General features: G+C 39.2%; 1 protein-coding gene across 1 annotated transcript in view; it reads left to right on the plus strand.

Moving 5' to 3' along the window:
* The window catches only part of SCAF8 (SR-related CTD associated factor 8), a 67,023-nt gene extending 47,406 nt beyond the window's left edge, over positions 1 to 19,617 (plus strand). The window contains exon 20 of the mRNA XM_018077896.1: positions 18,469 to 19,617. The gene's annotated coding sequence lies outside the window, so the exon portion shown is untranslated. The remainder of the gene's footprint in view (positions 1 to 18,468) is intronic.
* The last annotated feature ends 1,820 nt before the right edge of the window (positions 19,618 to 21,437 follow it).

Here is a 21,437-nt window from a genome sequence, read left to right on the forward strand (position 1 = left end):
ACACACCACTGGTTTGTCCTTTTGCGTAGTTCATGTTTCTAGTTTTCTGAATTCCTAACATTATGGTTCAGTGTAGAATGAGCTTGTGATGAGATTGTTTTGTTTTTCTAATGGAAACATTTTTTTCTATCCTAGAATGTGAAATGTTATTAGATATTTTTAAAAACCTTACATTTCTTGAAACTGAGTTGATTTTTCAAAGTTTCATATTAAAAGTTAGGAAAATGTTATATGGAATCTACCCTCCTAGCAGCAAGCTCTTACTTGATGGAGTTACCTTTGGTGACTTTCAAAATATTTCACATGAAGGAGTTTAATCCTCTGAAATACTCTCTCCAGTATCTTTCACAAATCATTTAATTGAGATTATTCTTCCTCCTGTCTGCTTTCAATGGCACTTATATTTTTGATAGAAGCAGAAGGCAGCTTTTCATTAGCACTGTGCATCTTTGGCTTTTAATTAGGTTTTCATGAAGCAAGTTTCCCAGGCTGCAACATTTTAGCTGAGACAGATTTTTAGTTTTATTTCTATATATTAAATAATATTTCAGTACCTACAAATGAGTGTCCTTAAGCCTGGATATGAGTAAATACCTTATCACCAAGATCCTTGAAGTTTTAATTGCAGTCTTCCAGGTATCTGACTGCTTTTAGTCCAGTATGATATTTAGCTTGATTCTTTTAAACAGACTAAAATTTACAGCAGTTTTAAGTGCCTATTGGACAATCAGGATACAGATGTAAATAGCTATGCATCCTTATTTTGTCTCTGTATCTGCTTTTATTTTATATGAACATTGAAACTGTATTATTGAATTACTGCACTGTTTAAACATAAGAAGGCTCAAACAAAGACATGTTTTGTATGGAAGTTGCTATACAAAATAAAGCTGTCTTGTAGTTGCATCCAAAAATCAGTGTCATCACGTTAAAAAAAGTCTGCTCTACCTTAGTAGATTGTTTTTGCTTTGCAGGAAATGAAAGTGCCAGTTTGTTCTTGAAAAATCTTCTTTTCAGCACAGGAAACAAATGCTTCTAACTTTATTGGATCTTTTTAGCTTATCATTGTATAACTGTGGAAAGTAATCAATTACAAGACACAGCAATCTGGCCTTTGGTACTAAAAGTAAAATAATAATTTCAGTCTCAGAGGTTTCCCATGTCCATAATTCCCTTCCTTTGAGGATCTGTTCACCCTGAGCATGATACAATGCACAGTATAAAAGCACAAGTTTTCAAAGACACAAATACTGTTCCACAGTAGGTGGGTGTAAATCCCAACAGAATTGCACCTAGGAAGTAAAGCAGATTTTGAATCAAAATGTTCAGTAGTTCCTGGTAGTTGTGCTGAAATCAGCCTACCTAGGATTAGATTAACTCCGAATAAGCATTCTGTGGGTACCTGTAAATATGCACTTCCATAGTCTTTCATGTTGGATTCTCTTGTCTCTTCCAAACAAAGTGTGATGTCTATTATGTTCAAGCATTCATTTATTCTAGAACTGCCTAGCTCCTGCCCACCATCACCTTATTTCTCAAGGCACTTAAGCCAGGACTTAACTTTGTGTCCAAAGATTTTTGGACTTGACGTAGATGAAGTACAATACTAAAAAAGGCTGTATTCTTTTTGAATCATGGTCATTTACAAAGATGTGCTGTTTTATCCTTCAAGACCTTGTGCAAGGATATTTGTAAAATAAAACAGTAAAGTCACAAAATACAGAAATTTATGGTGATGGTTATTGTACCCGCTGATTTTCTGTAAATTTGTTTTTCCTTCTGCTTCTTTTCCAAAGATCAGAGAAAAATACAATATTAGCTTCCATAAACCTTGATCCCTCATTGCAACTTTATTTTTCTCCTTATTGTATCTAATCACCTGAGCATTTTGACTAACATGCCCATTTCCATGCTATGCATTCCTCATTTCAGATGAGAAGTGTCCCCGCTTTATTTCTTGTTGGAGAGCATCTGGGGCTCTCATTTAAACACACCAATTATACGATTTCAGAAAAGTCGGGGCAATCAGGAATTCCTATCTGTGTTGACACCCTGTCTTATATAAATCACTAATTCGTAGAGATATGATCCATTATATGAATTATAGTTTAATGCAAGTTGGATTGAGTGCTCTGAAGTTAAGATCTCATGTGGCTTACTGTAGGCTTTCAGTGTGATACTGGGCAAACTGCTTTATGTCTCGGAGTCTTGATTTTCCATTTATGATAAAGGACAGAATTTCCTTTTTTTTTTTCCAATTCTTGCTTTTATCCATTTTGAGTGTGATCTGTTAGCTGAGGAACTTTTGTGCGTGTATGTGTTAGGTTTCGTAACAGAAGTGCTAGGAACAGACTTGGGCCTTACTGCCCCTACTGGTAATGGGAAATTTTGTGATGCCTTCTCATTTAACAACCTGTATGCTTTCAGGGGGATTTTGTCTAAATTGTTTAAGAAAGACAAGGACACTTTCATGTAATTTAGGAAGTTACAGAAAACTCTTCTGTCTTTGGAGACTTATTATTATTCTCTGTATCCTCAGTCCCTTGTTAGCATAGTTTCTTCAGTGTTTATGCCACCATAAATATCTGCAATAATTGTTCAACTTGCAGCAATCTAAAGATGACATGATGCTTAGCAGAAAGAGGAATATTTACTACATTCATAGCACTTACCTAGTGCTGGCATTCGGTGGTGACAGTAAAGTAGATCCCCAATAGGGCAATCTTACAAAATGAAAGAAAGCAAGCATTTTCTGAGAAATTGATGACATCCCACTTAGTTACATCATTTTATAGAGAAGTCACCTTTAGTCTTATTCTACTTAAGGAGTCATCATTACCCACGCAAGTGCTGTCTGCAGAGACTCTGGAGTGACTGTGAAATCAAAGTAGAAAATAATTCTTTTGAGTGTTTTCTTTCTTGGTCCTTTCTGTAATTACAGGTGCACCCTCCAGACGCAGTTAAGGGTGAAAACAGCTGTTAATTTTAAATTACTTTCAAAGGGTATTAGGCGATCAAAGTAATAGAGAGTAATCAGGATGTTGCATTACAAACATTTCTGTATAAGTATTGTACTGTTTCTTTTACATTTTTTTTCCTTGCAGGGACCATTAAAAAAATCAAACCTGAATTTATGTGAAGTGTACAGTCTCATTAGTTGTCTACAATTATAAGTAAAAGTTAATGTAATATGCAGTAATTTTGACATCATACCAGGAAAATTGTGTAAATCATCATTACAAATGTTTGAAGTATGATCTTTTTTTTTATTCTAACCTGAGGAAGTTTTTCAGAAAGCTATTAGGCTTAACAGGAAGGTAGAAAGAACAACTGAGTTATTGACAGGATCTGTTTAATCCCGTTTATCAATGGTTTTGATTTTGCCAGGGCGAGAGCTATACTATGGTCTGCATTGTCATGCAAGAAGAAAGTTCCAACAGTACATTATCTGGTCTTTACAAGTGATGAAGCATAAGAACAGACCTTTGACTATGTTTCCCTTGCTCTCCATTTTTTTTTTTAATGGAGAGTAGTTTGTTTTTATAGATAATTTTTTTTAAGGTTAAAATACTGACAAGAGAAGTGGAAATGTTTCGCTCTACACTCTGTGCATGCTGTTTGGAAAATGAGTTTGCTCCACTGGAAGGCTTCAAATGGAGGCAGGGCACCTTATTCCAGGGTTGCTCTAGTCAAGCACAGGGTGTGTGACTGTAGTACAGGGGAAAACCTATGGAGGGGCCTGGAAGCACTGTGCAAGACACATGCACACATACCCCAACAGCACCTGCTGGCCATGCAGTCTCTCCCTCTGTGAATCAATGAGCCCACTTGCCAGTTTACATAATGATTTTTTTTTAATTCCAGTTAACGTCAGTTCAATTCTATGCTTCTTAACAGAAAAAAAATTAGTAAGAGACCTGTTGCAAATCCACCAGTGTACACGGCAAAGCCACTCTGAGGGTCTGCACACTCAGACTTGCCCTTCTGTGAGGGATTGGACCTTTCACAGTCTCTTTCCCTGTCTTTACTCCTGAGACTCTTCTAAATGCAGCAAAACTTTCACTCAGTGTTCCCGCGAGGAAGGCTGCCCTCCCCTTTCCGTGTCATACTGAGGTTTCTGATATGATTTTCTCAACAACTGGGAACAGCAGCCCCACCGGTGGCTAGAATGGGTGGCCCCTGCAGCACACTGGCCTTGCACAGCCAGGGAGCTTGCTCTCGCTGGCAGAGATTTGGCACTGGTGGTTGCCAGCTGTGCCCCCATAGTGGCAATCTCCATGGTGCAAGCTGTTGGCATGTCACCCCTTTTCCTCTATATGCCGTTTGCCTTCTCTAGATACAGCCTTCATGACCAGCCTGGTCCCTGCCATGTATCGCTACAGCCTCGGCCCTGCCTATTGCTTTTATAGCCTTTTCAACTCATTCTAAGTCATTTACTAACTCATTCCTCCAGTGGCCTCTCAGCATTGTGCACTTAAATACTCCGTATCAGTCCCTACACACCACTGAAAAGAGCTGTTGGCAGCAAAAGTGGAGTAAAGGTACGACTGAGCCATGAGCATGTTAAACAAGTAAAAGAGCATGCAGTGATTACTGAGTTGGTGCTCTCTGCTACTTCCAGCCAATTGAATTAGTCAGCTAAATGGATTTGGGAGATTCATCCCTTGTCCTGCAGGCTCTGTCCTTCCTGGCAAGGATCTAGAGACAAATGACAGTCGTTCGTATCATAGTATTCAGTCTCTTTGATGGAAGGCTCTGGTCTGTGCTGTGTTTCTGTGGCCAAGCATGAGGCTGGACAGGATCTCACACAGGATCACCTGGGCTGTTCACCTGCTTTCAGGGAGGATCAAGCATACCTCTCCTCATCTTGACAGGTGTTTGTCTCAACTGCTCTCATTGTTCTTGGGACAGCATTACATGTGATACCTGTAGATAGCCTGCTACCTGGCTGATTGTCCTTGTGTTAGAAAGCTTTTCTCCAAAACTGCATACTATGTCTTGTCTTCTGCATGATAAACATGGAGAACAATTAGTCATCATCCCCTTCTCAGAACAAACTTTTACATATTTTAAATATGTTATCATGTCTTCTCTTAGTCTTCACTTTTTCTAGACTAAACAATCCATTTCTTTCAACCTTCTCTTCTTCTACATCTGTTACCAATTTTTTGTGGCTTTTGCTTGGACTCCCTCCAATAGTCTTCTTCCTTCGACAGCCCAGGAGGCAGAGTTGTACTGCAGTCAGGGCCTTGCCGTTGCTGGTAGGGGAAAATAATTACTTGATTTGCTTACAGTATTGCTCTGACTGTATAGCAGGCTGCCTTTTTCTGCAACTGGATATCATCCTGACTGATGATGTGCTTATAGACTACTATAACTCCCCTGCAGATCTTTCTATGGTAATTTACTCTTCTCTTTGTGGATCTAATGCATTCATTTCAGAACATTTATCCAAGTTACTGCAATTATGGTGAATTCTAATCCAAACTTGTAAGCTGCTTGCAACCTCACACAGTTTTATATCACATCAGATTTTACAAATCTCTTCCATCACCATAGTACAAGATTGTCAGATACAGAAGGCATCAGAATTAAAACTAGTTTGTTTTGAGAAACCTAATGAAAGGTCTTTGTCTGATTGATAGCAAACAGAAGTTATGTTGTAGGATGTAGTCAAATTTGTCTCTGCCTGTCACTGTACCAGCGTACAACAACCCGAAATTACTGACATTTTGGCCACCAAAGGCAATGCTCAGATGCTAAATAAGTCTCTTCAGAGCTACAGGTGAGAGCAGCAGTATTGTCTCAGGCAGAGGTTAGTTTGAACTAGCAAGGTTGTTCAGTGCTGAATTTCTTTTTCAAACATGTTTGCAGGGTTTTTTTCTTGTATTTCACTATCTTTCTTTTCCCTGTATGTTTGCATGGTGAATTCTTTGCAGTTCTCCCAGCAGGTGTACTTAACAATACCTTTTAAATTACTCCTCTGGGGCTCTAAGGTAATTAAATATCTCCTGGTATACATACTGTTCGCTTTCTCTGCACTGGGTTAATTTGCTGCTGTGCTTTAGTGCTGACCTTCTGTAAACTTGTCCTCTCATTTAAACTCTTTCCCCCCTTGGACTGCCTTTGCCTGGGGGTGTCCTTGGTTAGTCTCTGGAGCTGGCTGCAGCTTCCTTCTCTGTGCTTGCCTAGCACTGGTCTGCTCTTCATTTCCTAGGAATCATGAAATCTCTCATTCTCTAATCACTTTGGTTTGATTTCCTTTTCATCAGTAAATTCTTAATAGTTCTTCTACAAAACTAAAGTTAAAACTAGAACACCCTCATATATCTTTTATCACTTTATGGCCTGCCAAATTACTTCTTCAGCAAATACTTAAGTATCTTTTCCTCCAGGAGAAATAAAAGAGATGTGTGATACCAAACTTCATCCATATTCTAATTTTAGAAGCCTTTTGAATTTTTGTATGCTTTCATGGAGGAGTTCTTTCATCTGGGAAGCCAAACAGAAGACTGTTTCAAAGGTTGTCTTCACTCCTTGAAGTAGCCAAGGGCATATTCTTATGACCTACTAATCTAATCCTTTCTGCAAAGCAATTGCAACTAAAAAACACAGTTTGCTCTGACCTCAGAAGCCGAATATTGTTTTAAAACAAACTCCAGCTTTTAAAAATACCTCTGGAAGACACTTCCTGAAGAAACTACAAAGGGTTCCTTGTCTCATCAGTATAATGGCAACCGCAAAGAGATGACATATAACCAGCTGTTATATCATATAAATATGATATGCTGTATCTTGCCTTACCCTCGTGACAGGTTGTCAACATGCAGCATAATAAATATAATCTTCTCTGAGCAGCAAACAAAACATAGCTAAGACTGACAGAGACTTCTACAACCTATATAAATATAAAAAAAAGAGGTGAACAGTGTAAATCCTCTATTGATACAATACCCAATGAGAACATTGGTCTCAGAGTGCTTGATCTGTCTCTTATGGGGCAGCTTACAACCCTACATCTGCAGCCCTTTTTTCCTTTAGGAAAGGATGTATGTGGTTCAGCTATTTGAGCATGTTTCTTGTTTTCTTTGTTTAAAAAATATTCCATAATAGTTAATTCAGACCTTTGTAAATGGATGACAAATAGGCACGTTTTGTTAAAACAGAACTTTCGTTATAGCCATTTCTTACCCTGCTATCAGAGCTATTTCAGTAGCTCTGTGGGTAACAACAGCATTTTTCTTTCTTTGGAGGCTCCAAGTATTACAATTATTTTAGGGGAATGGTTTGGGATTCAGTTTGTATTCGTACGGATAGGTTATATATCATGGGTATTATGTAATGCCTGTAATTTAACACTCCACAACGAAAACAAAGCATTTATTATATTCTGAGACATTTCCAGGGAGCGAATAACTATGATTAACTGAATAGGCCATTAGCTACCACTCTTACTGCTCAAATGCAGCTGAAATAGCATTTATTTAGTGGCAAAAATATTTGGCAGCACTGCACTTGCAAAAAAAAACCCCAAAACTTTACAAATTACATTTTTGGAAAGTCCTCTACATTCTTAGGAATCTCCAAAGAAGTTGTATTTAAAGCCACCAGACTCAATTTTCCTAGGTTGTAACTGTACAAGAAATATAATAAGTATATAATTTAGGCTAATATATTTTAACAATCTTATACTGACATATGTAGGAATTCAATAATTAAAGTAGCTGTGGGCATGAAGTTTTCTTTGGATTGATTAAACCTTCTCACTCCATTATCTCCATTTTATTGCACCTTTTTACTTCTGGTCAGATGTGTTTGTTCTCTATACTACATATGTTTTTCCAAGTATTTATATCACTGAAGAAATATGTTCTACAACTAGAGAAAAAAGTTTCCTTGTTCATTTTATAATAGTAGAATTACTAATGATTAGCAAGACTTTTGTTAGTGATCTGAGCCAAAGAGCACAACCTAACAGGTACTAAATTACTTACCATATTTTACTTATGTTTGGTTTTTTTTAATGCTATCTTGGCATTGAAAAGGGTTGCTCTTTTTAGTACATCTTAAACACCTTCTATTGCAATTCCTGGTGTTACTTACTAAAAGCTTTGCTTATAGTAAAAGAATTTTCCTTTGTGCTGAATTTTTGTTCAAAACAAGAAACAGAATATGTGTTCAAGGTAACTTGAAGGGCTTTCAAGGGTCTTCAGTTTATTTTTTAATTTAATATTCTTGACAGTTGAATCTGATTAAAAACCAAACACCCTCTAAAGTTTCTTTATCTTCCTCTCTCAAATAACTTGTTAATATATTTTCATGCTTTCTATAATGTCAGATCTCTTCAGAAATACTGGTGGTAGTTACAGTAAGAAGATATTATAGTAATTAGCAAGAATATTTCTGATTTAAATCCCTTGATGAACAGGAATGATATGAATTTGGCTATGTTGCTCTCTGGAGATCCTCAGCATCCAGAGCAGGCTGCATTCCTCAGCTGACTGAAGCTGATGGATAACTTTTTGTAGATTGTGTGGTCTGTGATGGAGCTGAGGAGCAAAGACTATAGCTCTAGTGATTGTCTTTTTTTAGAAAAAAAAATGTCTATTCACAACTGAAGTTGAATTTTACTTTAATTTTCCCATTTCTTAAAAAAAATAGTGTCTGCTGACAGTAGTATGCTTGAAAAAGCTAAGAATTTTGAAGGACCTAATATTGACTGCCTGATAACTATGAAACTTGACAACATTTTAGAAGTAGGCATGTGCAAAAGAGATAATTTTAAGAGCAGTGGTATCCAGAGAATGCAACCACTACTGTTAGAAACAGATCAGAGTCTTTGTCAGAGTTAACGGAGAAGAGTATCAGTGATGGAGATGTTTGTTGACATGAAGAGTACCTGGTTGTGTATTTCAGAAAAGAAAGGTGGGATCAGTAGCTGGTAAAATAATAAATTCTATTTTTGCTAATTATAATCGTTTATACAGAGCTATTTCAATTGGTTTTTGTTAACAAGGACATTAAAGATTTATTTTTTTTTTAGGAGCTAGATTTAAGCCTGCCAAAATGTCTAAAATATAATATGAAGGAGTGTAGAAACAAAATGTATTTAACAGTTCATCCAATTAAACCTCCAGGACTGATTTAATAGTAAATCATTGGGAGACCATAGCTGGCATAATAGCAACCAGTAGCCTTCAACAGGTGCAAGAGCTTTGAGTATTCTCTGGAGCTCTGTTGTCCCATAATGATTATCTGATGCAATTTTTACATGTTGTGGCATTTGATTGAATAACTGAAATGGATGAGTGGTTACAGCAATGTAGATTCAGTCAATGCTTTTAGAATTTGCAGAGGAACAGCTGACTAGAAAATGGAGGTAATGATCTGAAACAAAATGACCTACAGAAAGATTATCTTCTGCTTATTTAGTGCTGGACTGATCTGCCATCAATACGGAGACATTTATGGAATAATAAGAGCATGGAAGTAAGAGGCATTCTGTTTACATAACTAATAAATTTTAAGTAAAGGTGCCAAAATATTTTTAATGCCAGGCACAACAAGACAGAATCACCACTGGAATTATTGGCTTTCTGATCAATAGCAGCTCAGGTCACAGAGATACCACAAGTAAGATCATAACTTGCACCTAAAATAAAATTATTTAAGGAAATAATAAAGCTAAATATATGTAATTGCATTAAAATGTAGACTGATATTTTCAAGCAGTTTTTAGGACCTATAAGAGAAACTCCAGGTTGTACAGTTCACCTTTCATGGCTATTCATACACTTCTATTTCACCAGGGACATAATTCCTGCACTGCAGCTATTGGAAAGAGTATTTCCCCTGCAAAGAGGGAACTATGAAGGGCGTGTGGGAAGGAGGCTGATGGTCTTCACTGGATAGCTAAACCTAGAGAAAAGACTATTATTAGACAGCAGAGGGCATGTGGACACAGCAAACACATTGATTCTGCAGATGGATAAAACCCTAGCAGGCAACTACAGATGGGTACCTTTCATCCAAAGGAGATGCTGCAAGACTGGGATAAAATTTGGTAGTACAAATATAAAGTCAGTCATTCAATGAAATAAACATAATTTCTGCAATTACTTTTTGGAGACAGCAAAATGAAGGAGAAAAATAAGTATTTTTATTAACTGTGAAATATCTCTGAGCCATCAGTGCAATACAGCTGTGTGAAAAAAAAAGAAAAGGAAATGCTATCTTAGGACCTATCAAGCAAGGTAACTCCAGCAGAGGTAGTACAGTTATCAGTGTCTTTATCATAGAGTCATAGAATCATTTAGGTTGGAAAAAGACCTTTAACTTCGTCAACACCAACCATTAACCCAACACTGCCAAGTACACCACTAAATCGTATCCCTAAGCACCACATCACTCCTCTTTTAAATACCTCCAGGGATGGTGACTCTACCACTTCCCCTATGCAACCTGTTCCGGTGCTTGACAACCCTTTTGATGAAGAATATTTTTCCTAAGATCCAATCTAAAGCTTCCCTGGTGCAACTTGAGACCATTTCCTCTGGGAGAAGAGACTGACCCCACCTTGCTACAATGAGGTCCCCCCGACCCTCCTTTCCTACAGTCTAAACAACCTCAGCTCCCTTAACTGCTCCTCACAAGACTTGCACTCCAGACTCTTCACCGGCTCTGTTGCCTTTCTCTGGATACACTGCAGCACCTCAGTGTCCTTCTTGTAGTGAGAGGCCCAAAACTGAATGCAGCATTTGAGGTGCAGCCTCACCAGTGCCAAGTACAGGGGGACAATCACTGCCCTGGTCCTGCTGGCCACGCTATTCACGATACAGGCCAGGATGCCATTGGCCTTCTTGGCCACCTGGGCACATTGCTGGCTCACGTTCAAGGAGCTGTTGACCAACACCCCCAGGTCCTTTTCTGCCAGGCAGCTTTCCAGACACTCTTCCCCAAGCCTGTAGCGCTGCATGGGGTTGTTGTGACCCAAGTGCAGGACCTGGCACTTTGCCTTGTTGAAGCTCATACAATTGGCCTCACGCAGCCTGGATCCAGCCTGTCCAAATCCCTCTGCAGAGCCTTCCTACCCTCCAGCAGATCAACACTCCCACCCAAACTGGTGTCATCTGCAAACTGATGGAGGGAGTGCTCAATTCTGTCATCCAGATCATCAGTAAAGATATTAAACAAGACTGGTCCCAATATGATCCCTGGGGAACCCCACTCATGACCATCCACCAGCTGGATATAACTCCGTTCGCCACCACTCTCTGGGCTCCACCATCCAGCCAGTTTTTTACCCAGCAAAGAGTGTACCTGTCCAAGCCATGAACAGCCAGTTTCTTCAGGAGAATGCTGTGGGAAATGATGTCAAAGGCTTTATTGAAGTCCAGGTAGATACTATGCACAGACTTTCCCTCATCCACTAAGTGGGTCACCTTGTCACAGAAGGAGATCAAGTCGGTCAAGCAGGACTTGCCTTTCACAAAACCACACTGACTGGGCGTGATCCCCTGGTTGTCCTGTACATGCCGTGTGATGGCACACAAAATGATCTGCTCTATGACCTGCCCTGGCACTAAGGTCAGGCTAACAGGCCTGTAGGTCCTCAGGTTATAAGCTGATCATGAATAAATGTAAGCTGTAAATTCTAGTCATTGGAGCAATGAACTACTGAAAGAGTAAGCAAAAAGATGTTAAAAATTAAACAGAAAATAAATTATAGGATAGAGCTTGGCCAGTTATTGCAAAGGAATAGAAGCCTGCACTCTGTGACCTTTCTGTCTCTTGTTCCTCTACTTTGTACCCCTCCTATTCCACATATTAAAGGGCTATGAACTGTTTTGTATGCTCCAGAGTTTGCTTTCAGGAACAGTTGCTCATAGGTATTTAGTGAGGTGAGACACAACACTAAAAACTGAAGAAGAGACTTCAGCTGTGAGAGAGAAGAAAAATCTAGGGTCGTTGGTTGTCTCAGGATTGCCACAAGCCATCGGTGTGATACAGCCCTGACAAATGCTCAGAGAGGTCTAAGAGCTTCAAGTCCATTTCAGAGTAGGGATGCTGATGTGAGTTTCAGCTGGCTTCCTCCATGTTACTGGAAGCCCAACCATCAGTTACTGCTTTGAGACAGTACAGGGAGCTGCTATGTGCTGCTGGCAAACAATTTCTTAGCCAATTCTAGATGATATTCAGTGTTTGTGCAGTGACTTTTTATTTACTTTGTCCCAGTGTGACCAGTTACAGGAATGCATCAGCCCCACAACTGGGAGGCAGCGACAGCCAACCTACCTCTTGAGTGAGAGAGGTGCTGCTGCTGAGCACTCCCCCTCCTTCTGGCTAATGCCAGGGGAAAGCAGTATTTTGGGACAAATTACATTCACTGGGACCCTGGCAGCAAACAGCTCCCTAAATCAGACCCCTGTAGGCTGACCCAGTTCCTGCAAGGCATGGAGGTCCTGATGAGTTTAAGGCCTGTTCTGCAGGACTGATGCAGCACAGGAGCAGTCACACTGTCAGCTCCCAGCTCTCCCACAGGATGTGTGGGCGTGATGGGGATGCTTCTGCTGTGAATACCAGCTCTCAGCACCACCCGACTCTGAGCCTGTCCTCACTGCTTCAGTGCATACCAGAAGGGTTTGCTTGAACTGCCCCTGCTGTGTTTATGGATATGCTTTTGCCTTGAAGCAAACCAGAAGCATTCCCACAGTCAAGCTCAGCTGAGGAGAGATTAAGGCTGCTCTTCATTAACACCTTGAAGTGTTGTTTGCAGTTCCCAGCTCACACTGTCTGCCATACCATAGCCACACCAATGAGCACTGTTTGGCCTGAATGTAGATGAAGTGTTCTAGCAAGTATGTCAAGATTTGGCTCATGGCCAAGTTTCAGTCATGTAACTGTGTAGACATACCCCCAAACAAATCTTTCTCTCCTTCACAGCAAGGCAGAGCAGGATAACTGCTTCAGCCTGCAAAGCTGGGAGGTAGCAGATTTGGATGTTTCTTGTTTTGCAAATGCCAAACATTCAAGAATTGTGCCTTCAAAAATTATGAGGCTGGCTTTAAAGTGTTGAAATCTTAAGATTAAGGCTCTAAAAATCCCTTTTGTTTTGCCTTCTGTTTTTCTCAGACTCTTCTGAGCTTATGAGCACCTAAAAATCACATTTTGCACCTTTTCTGTGTATCTATGAACATAGAAAAATTAACAGAAATACAGAAACTCATATTCTCACATGAGCTGCACTTTTCAGAAGAAGCTTTACAGGAAAACATCACATTGTGGAGCTCACGAGAAACTCTCCGGAGCTGACAACACTGGATTTGATAAAGCCAAGGACTGAATTTGGCCAAAATTTGCACAGCTGCAATAAGGTTATAGTTTGGATTACAGAATTTTTGCTGAGAGAAGATACATATGGAGTAAAAAAAATAGGTGTATATATTATCTGAAAGAAGGAGAAGAAAGTAAAGAGGTCAGAGGGGCTACAGTTGTTGTCTTGTGCACTGCAGTACAAGCATTTTCAGTCACACACCAGGAAAACTGCTGCAAGGCTGTGAAATTCCCCCTCCAGCTCAGAACTCACCCACTCCCATAAAAAGTTATCTAGTCCCAGCCTGTATTTTGGAGGACTGGCAACTGTATTATTGCTTGGTACCCTGATCAGATCTTAACTATAGAATGTAGTGTGCCACTGGACTGTTCATTTCTAACTGATATCACATACACCACCATATTCAATTCAGAAAAGCTTTGGAAGTTAATCAGCTTTTTAAATCATGTCACATAGGATTTTTTTCTAATAATGTTAAATTGTTTTACATTATAATATACTCTACTTTTCAAAACTATTTCATGTGACTGTTAAACTGGCTGATTCTTGTTAATTTAAAAATATATTTTTAAATAAATCATCTAAAAGTTTAGAGACTTTGTTATCCATTGTAATTAAGTATAATTTGAATTTAGCACATTGTAACTTCACTTCAGCCTTATATCCCTGGTGTCTTTATGATACCAAGACACAAAGATTGAGGTATTGCATTTTCAGTAGTCCAGTCTACCCATAAACTTTCAATGAAATTTAAAGTCAGTTAAATTATGTAGGTTTTATGGTGCTTGCTAACATGAGGAAGTTTTGCACTTCTATTAATGTCTATTTCATAACCTTAGTCTTAATTACACTGAGTGTTGGTAATCTTCCCCTTGTCAGCCAACACACTAATGTTGCACTGTTTAAATACAGGCTTCTGTTTCTCCTTTTGGAAAAAAGGCGTGGGACTCATCTCACTTTACTCTTGCAATACATTTACACTGCCAGGCTGACTGTTTTGTCTCTATAGTATAGAACGAGTGCTGTATAGTGGAGGAGGGACACCCACACGCCTCTCTTGTGCTCCTGACACTTGTGGTAGGCACTTAGGCGAGCATGGGACAAATTCTGCTGCCATCACTGACTGGCTCCAGATAGTAGTGGTTGGGTACTGACATTTTTCATGGTTTTGCTTGCCTGAACAGTAGGTGTGTAGTGCCATTAAAGATGTCCTGATGGTTCTCATGCTAGTGAGCCAGGAAACCTTTAGGCCATCTGAAAAGGCACTAGACCCTAACACAGATAACTGATTCTCCTCCTTGGGCACTCAACTCAGGTTATGTGACTGACCCTCCACCCCATTCCACATGGCTGAAGTGGCTTCCCTAGAAGTTGTCTGAGGCATAAAAAGAGATTTTGTGTGCATTGGAACTGTATCTGTGCGCAACTTCAGCCGCTGTGGTGGAAAAGCAGCAGTCATTCTGAAAAAAATGCACTGGATGTTTCTAAAACATGCAGCAGTATTATAAAACAGTTTTGGACAACTGCAGAATTATCTTTATTTTCAGCCTAGGTGATTTCAGGTCACTGTAATATCAATCCATCCACCTGGTTTCTTTTTCCTACAGGTAGGGTGCACCTCTGACGTCATGTGCCCACCTTTGCCCCATGTGTCTCAGGCTTTGGCTGCACCCAGCCTGGCCAGCCCTTGAGCCTTTGCGACACATCCCACTGTGGTGGCAGGACCCACTCAGTGCTAACAGGCCAGCACCTGTCCTTTCACTCCATTTTCCTCACAGGGATGTAATCAGATCCATGTTTCTTGGTTGGGAAACTCACTCAGGTGACCTCATATAGAATATTCAGTGGCCTTTAAGGAACAAAGCAGTATCCTATCCATGTGTTAGAGCTCTTCAAAGCACATGCAACCCCTTCCTGTATCATAAAGATATCCACACAGAGACGGGACAGGTCAACCACCGAGTGGGACAGTGCAGTCCCCCTTGTGATCACTTCTTTCTCTGACTTTTGACTTTCAGGACTTTTGACTTCCTGTAACAAGCGAGTTTTTTGTGGGAGCCCCTCTCTGCCTTGGCAGTCCGACTGCGGGCTGCATGTCATGAGCAGTCCTGGGTCAGGCTGGCTCGCCCATCCTTCTTTACCCTATCTCTTTCTTTTCTGCTGGCAAAAGTCAAAAGTGTTTGTGTGTACTCTTTATGCTGCTCTCTGTAACCACGTATTTTTCAGAGCAAAGGCAGTTTCACTCTTCACTGGGAATCCAAGGGGATGTAATCCTAAATAGCAAATCAAACCAAATTTTGTATGAAGGTGTTGTTTGTGTTGTATTTCATCTTCTACTGACCTCCATTCTTCCAGTCCAGAAGCAGGTGGGGACTCTGTCTCCATGTCAGGAAGCAAATTATTTCACTTTTGGGAGTAACACAGGTGGCACAAACAAAATATATCATAGAGTGAAAAGTAGAAAAGGCCTACCAAATAACCCAAATTAGGTAAGAAGAGTGATCTGTGCTTCCTGTATTTATGGAGTTGGCTTGTATTTCCATAAAGATTAATGTAAATGGTAATCTTTTCTTTGCAAGGCTCAATATGACCAATCCTGTTTGTGTTAACAGTCCTTGTTTAGTATGTTTCTGATCAAGAACTTATACAAGATAAATAGTAAACAGTAATTTTGCAGCTTGGAGTTTTGTGAAGCTGTGCAACTGATTTGTTTCAAAGGAGATACTGTAGTTGTATATGTTTGTTCCTTTCTCAGGGGAGCTTTTCATTGAACAAAACTCAATTTTAAGAGGCTATAGAAGACTTCCATTAAGTCTAAAGTGAACAATATTTCAGTAGAGGACATACTTCATAAAAGTAGCCATATAGATGTAAAATCCATTTTCAACAAGACTGTGTTATCACTTTAAATCTTTTCTCCATAATGCTTTCATTTTGAAAGTCTATACAATTCTTAATTTTAAAAGATATTTGTGAGTATTATCTGCTTGTTTTGAACAAGACTGTATGGCAAAATATTTCAGTTGTTATTATTCTTATATGTAGGGAAACCAGGCTAGAATAAATTATTATTATGTGAGTGCATAAATTATTTGAAAACCATATGCAGAGGGTAGTTCTCAATGATACACTATTAAGTGTGGTTCTTCAAGTGTTTTTCCTTGTTCTGGTACTATTCAGTATTCTCACTGACAGCTTGGATGAAAGGTTAGAATGTACACTTAATAAATTCATAGAGCAGAACAAGCACGTTGGAAGCGAAGAGATTGAAAATGATCTTGACAAAGTAGCAGAGCAGTCTAGGAAACAGTGGGTTTCCAGCACTTAAATTAGGGCAAATGCAGAATTGTACATAGAACTCAACATAATCAGCTGCACATAAATATAGATGGGTAACAACTGGCTAAGCAGTTCTGCAGAAAAGATCGGATCTCAAGCTGAAGTGCTACTTCAAACAAGGCCAGGCTACTGGAAGGGGAGTAACAAAGCATCAAATGGGATTATTTCACTTTAGTCAGCACTGATGAGGCCTCAGTGGAAGAGCTTCACCCACTTGCAGGAACTGTAGCTCAGGTAGGATCCAAGAAGAGAGCAATCTGTGCTCAAAGATCTAAAGCACATATACCTTCAAGGAAAGATTGAGGGATTGTTCAGTCATAAGAGGATGAAAGGAAGATGTGGTAGCCACCTTCTTGTAGCAATGAGCGACTCTAAAGAGGAAGGGTTTTAGCTGCCAGGTATGCTATCAGTAGAAGAAAGCAGTGATAGGTTAGATTTCAACAATGATGGTTTAGTATCAGCATCGGGAAAAAATGTAAGCGTCAAGGAAAAGTGGAACCCTGGAATAGGTTGTGTAGGGGGAATTAATGGAATTTTCAACCTTGCAGATATTTAAAAATAGATTAGACAAACATCAGCAGGTATGACATTGGTCAGGGATGGGTGAGGCAATCTCTCAAATCACCTGTTAGCCCTACTCCTTTAGTGATTTCTTTTTATGTGATTATGATAAGGATAATAATTATACATACAAAACCTACTTTGGATGGCTCCACAAAATTCCAGGGTATGTAACAGAAAACTTAGCATTAATTCTGGAATTTATTGCATGGCCTCTGTATTCACATTAGATTGAAGCAATGATACTTTTTCTAATTTTGCCCATGTCAGTACTGATTAAAATTGCTAGGGTCTGATGTCTTTATGAATGATCTTTGTGGAGTAAAGAGGAGAACACAGTCAGGTGTCTGTGGTAGGATATAAAGCATTCATAGTTGTAAGAAATTTTGGCCTTTATTCTACTTAGAGTCCATGGAAAAAAGATGTACACCGTCTTGAGACTACCTAGGGAATGGGTGAATCACCCTCCCAGAGGTACCTTTGCCTCTCCTTCTATGTATTCTGCAGCAAATATGTATCGGAGGTGTAATCTTGGTCTTTCCTATTCTCAGTGTGAGATACCAAAAGTCTTGATTTTCTGAGAATGAAAATGCCTAGACTTCACAGAGCACTATGTGGGAAAATTATAATTGGCAGAAAATCAGAGTGCATAATGTAGTGTGGTCTGTTCTGAGCCTTGGTTCTGTGAAGCCCATTCAGTATGTCATTTATGAAGGATTTATAGGTGTTTTAAATATGTAATGGACATGACTAATATGTATTAGAGATAGTTGTACACCAAATTTACATAAGCCACTTACTAATATGTTGGATTCTTATTTATTGTTTGTTAGTCCTCTAAATTGTTTACTCTGTATCTTATGTACAGTCTGTGTGAGAGACAATATAGCTCTTTAAGCCAGAAAATCTGCTATAAAAAATTACTCTTTACAGGGATAATATTTTAATGAAGATTTTAAAGTACTAAGCTACTGGACACTTATTTTTAAAATAATAGTATGTTTAATCCTGGATAATGTTTTGGGAACCATGCAGTAAAAGACCTTTCTCCCTTATAACCATTGTGTGGCTAACAGAGAAACTGTAAAATTTATCCCAAATCTTTTCTTAATGAAACATTTGCATGACTAAAAAAAAAAAAAACAATAGAAAGGTCTCATTTATAGGGCTTTTTTTAAAATTGGAATTACGCTCCAGCAACGGTGATGACTAGTTATTGTTCCTTTTGTCAACAGGCAAGATGAAGGAAGTTCTGGCAGCTTACCATGTCCTGGGCTCTGCAGAGTTAAGTGAGAAGTGCACCCATGTTCTAGCATGCACCACATCGCTTCTTGGGTCTGGAGTGCCAGAAGGATCCCAGCGCTGCAGACTGAGACGGCTCTGAGCACCTCAGTACCCCGTTTTTGACAGAACCCAGGGACGGCAGTATTACATACCAGTATTACCTGTCTGAGGCAGGTTTAATTTTATAAATTAAAACCATAAACTCTATGAGTTTCTAGAGCATATTTGTGCTGTTGAGGATGATCTGCTCAGATGAACAGTTTTGCATCCATCGGAGAGACAGGTTCTTCTGCTGGACCAGAAGATGACTGTGGACTGTATATTGTAACTAATACCATTTATAGCATCTCCTAGTGCAAAAAACTGAAGAACAGGTTGCAAGAAAATCCTGTAGGGAATAAGACATGCTTTGTTTTGATCTACAAATTTTTAAAAAAGTTTTGTTTTTTAAAGATAACCACTTTTACATAACACTATGTGTGCAGTCTATGTGCAGCTCTTCACTGTGGCTATCTATATCCCAGAGATGATGAATTCCTTGTAAGGCACCTCAACTTTTTAAAATTTGTGATGAATCCTTAAATTATGAGAGTATAATGAAAAACTAGAAGGGAAAAATTCCAGGGCTTTTATCTGACTAGGTGTCTCCAATTACTTCCTGTTATTGTCATAAAAGGAGAAGGAAAGGGCAGGAAGTAGAAATAAAATACAAAAAACCCACATTGTGTTCCTTTTTTTGGCATATGCACCTGTCTAAATGTGTGCTTGATCTAATAGCCAAGGGGAGATAAACAGCTAAAAGTTAGCTGAACCATCACCTGAAAGGTCTGTGTTTTCGGGCAGTATTTGCTGATTTTGTCTCTTGAATAGCTATAGAAAAGAAGGAATATGTATATGTCCCATCATATGTGAAAAGGACATACTTGCCATTCCTTTATTTATTTCTGCTCTCACACAAATTAAAGTGTCAGTTATTTGGAATGCTGTCGTCTGTGGTCTCTTTACATTTGTTTAGTGAGATCTTTTCAGCAACATCATTCCCATTACAGTGTAACTGCATGGTGACCACAGCTTTGGGCCTGTATAATAAAGATCTAAATTCAAAATTTTTTTTTCTCATCATTTTCTCTACTCTTATGTTGTAGCTACAAGTCTTTAGTTGGAATCCTGCTCATTGCTGAACGCTGGTTAGAAGCTTTGGTGAAAAATGTTAGAGAGGAAGGTATTTATATGGTTGGACCTTGTTCTCCTTTGTATCATTAACTACAACAGGTTAAAGGGCAGAGGGACACAAAATGTTAGCAAATCAATAGTGATGCTTAAATTCAATTTGCACATGAGGTCCCAGGGCAATAAGGAGATCAGGCTCTTCGCATCCCAGATTTAAGGCTGTACTCAAGTATTTGACATCTGGTCATTAGTAATCCTGGAAAGGTATTGAAGGAAGAAGCTGCAGAAAAATTGAGTCTAAGCTGGTTTTGATTTGCTATGTGTGATATATATATATGTGTGTGTGTGTGTGTGTTTGTGTGCGCTGAACACAAACTGTGCTGTATATCAGAGTTCAAAAGCCAGTTAGACTCTTTTTCCTTCTTCCTTCTTATTTTCTTTATCAAAGACAAAATTTTAAACTATAAAAATGTTCTTCATGTAGCAATTAAGTTTGTGTGAGCAAAAACTGCACGTTGCATTTCAAAAAAGAATGGGGTCCTGACAAGATTATCCTAGCCATGCTGTGTTATAGGCAGGGGTTTATCCCAGTGTGGTTAGCTCATAGCAAGCAGCTGAACTCATATCAACAAAACATCCCTGACCTTTAAAACCTTTTAGTTGGGTGCCACTGCTGCACAGGGATGACAGAGCGCTCACTGCTGTGAAGTCCATACCAGTGCATTTAAATACAAATGGAGTCAGACAACAGGGTATCATTTCAGTTCCCTGGTCAATTTAAGCTAAAATAAGGCTGTGCTCCTGCTCACAAGGGGAAGGCCTATCTTCCCCTTCTGCCCTGCTCACACCTTCCCACCGCCTCCCTCAAGATGCTGCATACCTAAGAGGCTTCTTGGTCTGATTGAAAACGATCACCTGTAATAGTTTAGGTCTTGTACCATCTCTGACACCAGGGAGAGAGTGGGAATGAACACCTTTTTATCAGCAGTTTAATTTTAGGTTGGTTTACACTGATAGAGAGACCATGTGCCTTCAACTGTCAATTAACTAATTTTATTACCTAAACTTTCTATTTCAACACATTGCTTTCTTATGTCTAAGAGGTGTTCCTTGATTCAGTAACATTGCAAAGAAAATAAAGCACGGGAAATTAACTAAATCCATAGAAAATAATACTAATACCATCTTTATAATTAACTGTGCAGTGGCAGTATTTGAGGTACAAGAAAAATACAATGCCATGAAAGGAATACATTCTTGCCATTCAAATTACTCTGAATATCAAAACTTTTTCAGAAAAATAGAATTGAAAGCTGTGTGTTGGAGCAGTACCAGGCCTGCAGTACTGTAAGCCTGCTGTGCTACAGACCTTTAGCTATTAGTGAGGTTTATGCTCAGTATGTGGCCAGCTGGGCCCACCAGAACTGTACATACTTGAGCTTGACCATGGCACTGTTTGAATTTGAATGACCTAAGGAATTGCCCCAAGAGCAGGGCTTTATTTTGGAGAAACGGCTTTTTGTCTATGCTGTACCAGAGGCTGCTGGAAGTTTGACCGTCCTGTTGGGTGAACTTTTCTGTGTGACTGCTGCCCATCTGTTGAAGGAGTGATTAAAAAACAAAATACAACAAAACCGGCAAACCTCTTGGCACTTCAGTAAGGGCAAAGGTTGGAGCTTTTTGTTCTCTGGATGAATCCCCCTTTGAGATGCCTCTCCATGCTTTCCATTGGCATCTGGACAAGCCCGTC

Source organism: Manacus vitellinus, unplaced genomic scaffold (genome assembly GCF_001715985.3).
Source record: "Manacus vitellinus isolate BGI_N305 unplaced genomic scaffold, ASM171598v3 scaffold_4_pilon, whole genome shotgun sequence".
Classification (NCBI taxonomy): domain Eukaryota; kingdom Metazoa; phylum Chordata; class Aves; order Passeriformes; family Pipridae; genus Manacus; species Manacus vitellinus.